The 6,532-nt window shown below is 38.9% G+C and overlaps 1 pseudogene; it reads right to left on the minus strand.

Annotated features, from left to right (window-relative positions):
• Positions 1–5,514: 5,514 nt before the first annotated feature.
• LOC118648835 lies at positions 5,515–5,998 on the minus strand (annotated as a pseudogene).
• Between the last annotated feature and the right edge of the window lie 534 nt (positions 5,999–6,532).

Here is a 6,532-nt window from a genome sequence, read left to right on the forward strand (position 1 = left end):
CCGGATTCAACCGAAGATAACGAATCTGCACAAGAGGAAAACAGGGATCAGAACATACCGATAGCAGGGAGAGTAATACGACACAGGCAGGTGGAAAACAGAAGAGGAAGACGCCGAAGAGGGAGTGAATGGAAAGTCACAGCCACGACGTTCGAGAAGAGATAGACGAATTCCTACACACTTAAAGGACTACAAGACACAATTACCCGAGGACGAGTATTACTAGGATGGCCGAGTGATAACAATAGCGAGTGAGCGTAGCGAGAGAGTAGAGAGGAGCGACGAGAGATGGCGTTAGTAAGAGCGAGAGTGGCGGCATGAGGCTGCGCGATGTGAGGACAGTAGAGCGAGAAAGTAAGAGAGAGCAGTGAGAGATTTGGCGCGGAGAGTTTTCGGATGTACGACCGAGCGATTTAGAGAGAGTGTGAGAGATTCGAGTCTTGGAACTGCGTGTCGCGAGGAGAGTGATTACGAGTTACTCGATTGGTTATTGTACCGAGCTAGACAATATATTTATTTGTGCAATTGAACACACCGTAAACTCAGTAGACTATCCCTACGAGCCAATCCCGACATCCCGACATCCTTGAAGCGAGAATACCCAGAGTTACGAGTGAGCGAGCAAACTTAGCAGACGTAGAGTCTCTATATACCTCTTAGTTAACATGTAGTTAACTAATATTTTTATAAATAAATATAATTTACAGTTTTTTTCCTGATTTTTACATATGCAAAATAACATGTTGAATAACTTATAGAAATATGTTTTTGCTCTGTTCTTTTGATAAAGCTAAATTATACCTCAGACAAAACGCAATATTTACAAAATATTTATAAAATATTTATAATATTTATTTAAATATTTTATAAATATTTATCCAAATATTTTATAAATATTTTTGTGGTCTTAGATTTGACAAATCATAAAGATTTATCATAAATATTATAAAAATATTTATAAATATTTACAAAAGATTACTTATACAAATCTTTATCTTTTATTTACCATAAATATTATATAAAATATTTAATCTATATTTTAATATGTTGAATAAAGATTTTTCTTCGTATATATAAAATATGTGTAAAATATTTATATAATATTTTGAAAAAATAAATATAAATAATATTAATAAATATTTATCATAATATTATGTGCTGCCTGGGATGATTATAAAATATTGATAGTATAAATTATAAAATATTATATTAATTTTAATAATGTTGTTTATTAACCATCTTTAAATAATGATAGTTATAGGTAGCAAGGTGTCGTCCACTAGACCTCAATAATTTGTCATTTGAGGTCAAATCGTCAATTATTACAAAGAATTATAGTTAACGTCAGTAATTAGTCACTAATAAAATCTTATTAATACGTCGTAAAATGATCAATTAACTGACGTTATTAATTAGTCAAGAATATGACGTCGGAAATACGTTGTAGGATGAATAAATGACTGACGTAATTAATAGGTCAAAAAATGACGTTACTATTACGTCTTAATTTGGTAACATGACGTCTGCGACCTTAAATGACGAATTATTGACGTCGTATTAACGTCACCTTGCTATCTGGGATATTATTGCTACGTCGTTTATATTATTGACAGCATGGTCATAAATTTAGCGTTGTTACGACTAAAACACTCCATTGTAGATGGCCCTTTATTCCGCACCATGTGATTTCAGCCTTAGCGCTCTTATGCTATGCATATGCAAGTTATGCCATTTCGTCCCAGTGAACACATTTTATATCGGCAATGTAACATGGAAGTTACATGTAATTTAACATTGTTATTCTTGTGATATGTATAAGTGCTATATGACATGGAAATAACCTGTTACGTAATATTTGTTATACGCAAGTGATATAGCTGTTATACATCGTTTTGGCGTTACAGTTATTCAACAAAAATTGTATAATCGTAACATAACACGTTCGTTTCAATGTTATTACGAAACGATGCGTCGTAGTTGACTCAAAAATCAGACAACATTATAACATTCTGAATGACAGATCTATTTGATAATAAAAAAATTATTATAAAGATAATGTTTTCAAAAATAACGGTTTGTCTACAATTACTGCGCACAAAAAATGCACAAAATCTAAATTCATCATGTGCTGAACAAAAACAGAATAATATAAATGTATACTATTCAATTTTTCTTAAAATTATGATCTATATAGTTAACCATCTAATTAATCATTTGAACGCTTCAAAGATTAGTGCTAAATAGATCGCAATTTCCATCAAATTATTAAGGGGTTACACCAATCTAGCGGGAAAAAAATTCAATTTTTTTTTATTACATTTTTTTGAAGCTTTAAGTTTCAAGAATATATCCTGAAAGTTTTATGTTGATATCTGAAAAAATGCCGGAATTACAGAAAGTTGAGTAAAACGGGATCGAGCATTCGAGTGCTCGAATTGGAGCAATATCAGTATAAATCGCCACTGGACGATGATGTGATTAAAGCCATTCATCCAATATTTGAAAACAACTTTCTAGTGATAATTTACTGAAGAAATGCGTCGGTGGATTTACGCAAAACGTTACAAAAGTTTAACAAATCAATCTGATTTGGCGCATAGCACCAAAAGTGCAGCACAGCGGTGCACACGTTGTGCAAATTGCTGCCAATATTGCTGCATATACATTTAATAAAGGTGCTGCCGCACATTTATTAATGATAATAAAAGAATTGTGCTGCATATTGCGAAAATCAAGACCGAGCGCGCATCGATGTGGCCAAAGTACGAGCGCAGAAAGCGACGCGCAAAGAAAGGATTGCTCGCCGTCAACAAAAGTCTTATAAAACGCTGCTGCTATTAATGTGGAAGGAATCTCATATGGCCCCGAAATTTGCGGGAGCGTCCCAGCATGCGCACAGTAATAAACGGACACAGCAGGCTGAGTGAAACGGACACAGTAATAAACGGACACAGACCAAACGGACAACACCCAGCTAGCAAAATGACGCAAACTTCTGCCGCGAAATTTGCCGAAACTCGAGCAAACCTTTGCAACAAAATTACGACAAGGTGTGTCCGCATTAAGCTTAGCTTTTGTTGGCAAGTCTTGTTGTAAATAGTATGACGCATATTTTTATGCAAATAACAGGGTAAAAATTTGCTAGTAAACATAATAACAAATTTGCAGCAAGAACAAGGCAAACCTTGCTGTACACAATATGATAGCAAATTTGTGGCAAGAATAGAGCAAACCTTGCTGTACATAGCATAATAGCAAATTTGTGGCAAAAACGAGGCAAATATTGCTATGCACAATATGATAGCAAATTTGTGGTAAGAACAGGACAAATATTGTTGAAATTTAGATCAACAAAAATGATTATTAGACTGAAATATTAGACTGATTAGTCCAATATCAAATGTTAATGGTGCAATCATACTTGGTTCTCTGTTCTCGACGAGCCCTTTTTATTAATCCAGTAGGTAAATCTTTTTCACGAGAAATGCGCCATCTCGAGATAGATAGTAAAGTCAGAAATAAATTTTAAAACCGATAATGCAATCCTGTTATTTGCATAAAATGTGCGTCATACTATTTGCGACAAGCATTGCCAACAAAAACTAAGCTGTTTACACACCTTGTCGCAATTTTGTTGCGTAAGTATGCTCGGCAAGTTTTATTTTGTTCTTGCTACTAATTTGCCGTTATTATGTGCTTAACAAGATTTCCTGTTTCTGCCATAAAATTTATTGTCATGTCGTGTAGCAAGGTTTGCTTTGTTATTTGCTTAAATTTTGCATTTTATCGTGTCGGAACTAATCTTGTAATTTCTATACGTAATATTTATGTACAAGTCTTTCTCTGTTATTTGCAGCATCGTGTGATGAAAACTTTTGCCGTAAATTTGCTCGAAACTTTTAGAAAACAAAGCAACAGACAATTACTTGTCATAAAATTGTTGTCAAAATTGAAACAATCCTTGCTGTAAAGCTTTCACGATATGTGATTTTAACAGGCCTGGCTAGCTGGGACAGTAATAAACGGACACAGTAACAAACGGACACAGACCAAATGCGCACAGAGCGAAACGGACACAGTGCGAAACGGACACAGTAACAAACGGACACAGACCAAATGCGCACAGAGCGAAACGGACACATACCAAATGCGCACGGACCAAATGCACACGGACCAAATGCGCACACTGCACATGCGCACACTGCACGTGCGCACGGACTAAATGCAATCCATGTACATTGCAAGCAGAGTAAAGTCCACATAGATTAGCGACTTGGACGGGGTGGGTGTGGGAGGGGGCCGAAGGCCCCCCTTGCACCCTCCCGTGTGTGTGTGTGTGTGCGTGCAAAGCATTCACTGCATCACATGGGTTTGCGACTTTCCGTGTATGCATTTGGTCTGTGCGCATGTGCAGTGTGCGCATTTGGTCTGTGTCCGTTTCGCTCTGTGCGCATTTGGTCTGTGTCCGTTTGTTACTGTGTCCGTTTCGCACTGTGTCCGTTTGTTACTGTGTCCGTTTCGCACTGTGTCCGTTTATTACTGTGTCCGTTTGGTCTGTGTCCGTTTGTTACTGTGTCCGTTTCACTCAGCTTGCTGTGTCCGTTTATTACTGTGCGCATCTGGGACTCACTCGAAATTGCCGACTAGAGGTAAAGTGCAAAATTCGGCTGTTAACAATAGTAGAACTAAACTTGAAACTTTAAACGCGTTTCTCTCGAACATGGTTTTCAGTAGTATAGGGGCAGCCATGGGGCGTCAAAACAAACCCCCACTCCTCGCCCTCACAGCGGGGAGTGTCTGCCCCCCTTCCCCCCCCTGTTTGGGGCAGCCATGGTGCATCAAAACAAACCCGAACTTCTTCCTCGGCCTGATGTCAAACCTAACTCCCTTCCCCCGTCTGGGGCCTGGTGGGGAAGACTAGACGCTGTGACGTCACGAGTTTGAACGGCGCGTTTTGATTGGCACCCCATGGCTGCCCCAAGTCTTGATTGGGTACCCTGAGTTTGTGACGTCATGATTTTGAACGGAGGGTTCTGATTGGATACCCCATGGCTGCCCCGAGTCTTGATTGGTACACCATGGCTGCCCCGAGCCTTGATTGGCTGCCCCTGAGTATACTACTGGATTTTGAATAGGAAAAAGCAGATCTTAGTGCCGAGCGTTTTACCCCAGCGGGGGTGCGGCTCGAACAGGTACGAGTTTTTGTAAAATGGGTCAATAGGTTTATAGGTCAAGTATGCTTTGTGAGCGCGAGAGAGAGAGAGAACTTTTGCTATTATGTAGTGATACCTAAGGTAAAAACAGGTGCGAGTATAATTTTTGACTCGGATATAGGAAAGAGTTATATATTATAGAGTGGGAGCGAGAAAGAAATAGACATTGCTTAAAATTACAAATAAAATATTTATTAATATAGCTTACTTTTTAGGAATACAAAATTGTACATGGCAGCACGCTTGAGGTTTTACACATTTTTTAATTTCTTTACACGAAAAAATTTTATTAAATATTTTACTATTTGTCTGTCGTTGAGCTCACAATTGGAAGAAAATAAATTGAGAAACCGATTAAGATTATAACCACGAGACATAAAATATAGAAAAACACAGCAGTATTGTCCGCAAGTTTGTGAGAGTAATCCTTGTAGTGGCACGGTGTTCCATCGGTACTTCGCTGAGTTTCGTCGCAGTCGTAGGAGGAATCTGGAGTCCAAGGGTGGTAATCCGTAGCTATCGAAATATGTTCCTGTTCCGCGTTCATCGACGTAAAACGCGACCCAGTGTTCGCCAGGTTGATTGTGATTGTCTGTGTTAGCGACGATTGCTGTCGATCTCGTCCACACCCTCGGTAGTCTGTCTGCAGGATAGACGCCGACATACTTGACATTCAGTTGTCGCAACGCACGTAAAATTTCCAGTGAATTCATACGAAGGCGACGACCGGGAGAGTGGAATCGTTTGCATAATTTCTGGGTTCTCTTTAGCCGTGCGTTCGTTTTCTTTCTCTTCGTCTGTTGTCGGATCTTCGACTTTTACTTCTACGTTTTGTATGATTTCTCCTTCTTCTTCCCTCTTTTTCTTCGTCGACGACGTCGTTAGTCGAGAGACTGGCGTGACTCGAGTTTCGGCTAGATGGCTCGTTTAACCAACGTTTTAATTTGTGAGCGTTACGTAACGCACAATTAAATTTTGCGTTAGCTCGAAGTCCGTGATGAGTACAGCGGTGACCGTACTCGTCGACATCAGGCAAATATTTTTATGCCGGAGAATCTGCTTCCAGATTATATATGTTTCTGGAGAGAAGATCACGCAAGTAACTTGCTTTTTCATGGCCTCTGGTAAAGATGCAGCGAGCCCAGCGGGTAATGTCACGTAGTTGGCTTACAAAAAACTTTGGATTAGCTTCACCGTCGAACCACTCGATACCGTGGTAATTCTGTGAAAGCCAATTGTTTTCACGTCTTGAACTTTCGGGTAATTCTTCAAACGAGCAAGGAGGCAGTGTAATCCAATGGCCGATGATTGCTGCGTCG

Source organism: Monomorium pharaonis, unplaced genomic scaffold, assembly GCF_013373865.1.
Source record: "Monomorium pharaonis isolate MP-MQ-018 unplaced genomic scaffold, ASM1337386v2 scaffold_84, whole genome shotgun sequence".
Classification (NCBI taxonomy): domain Eukaryota; kingdom Metazoa; phylum Arthropoda; class Insecta; order Hymenoptera; family Formicidae; genus Monomorium; species Monomorium pharaonis.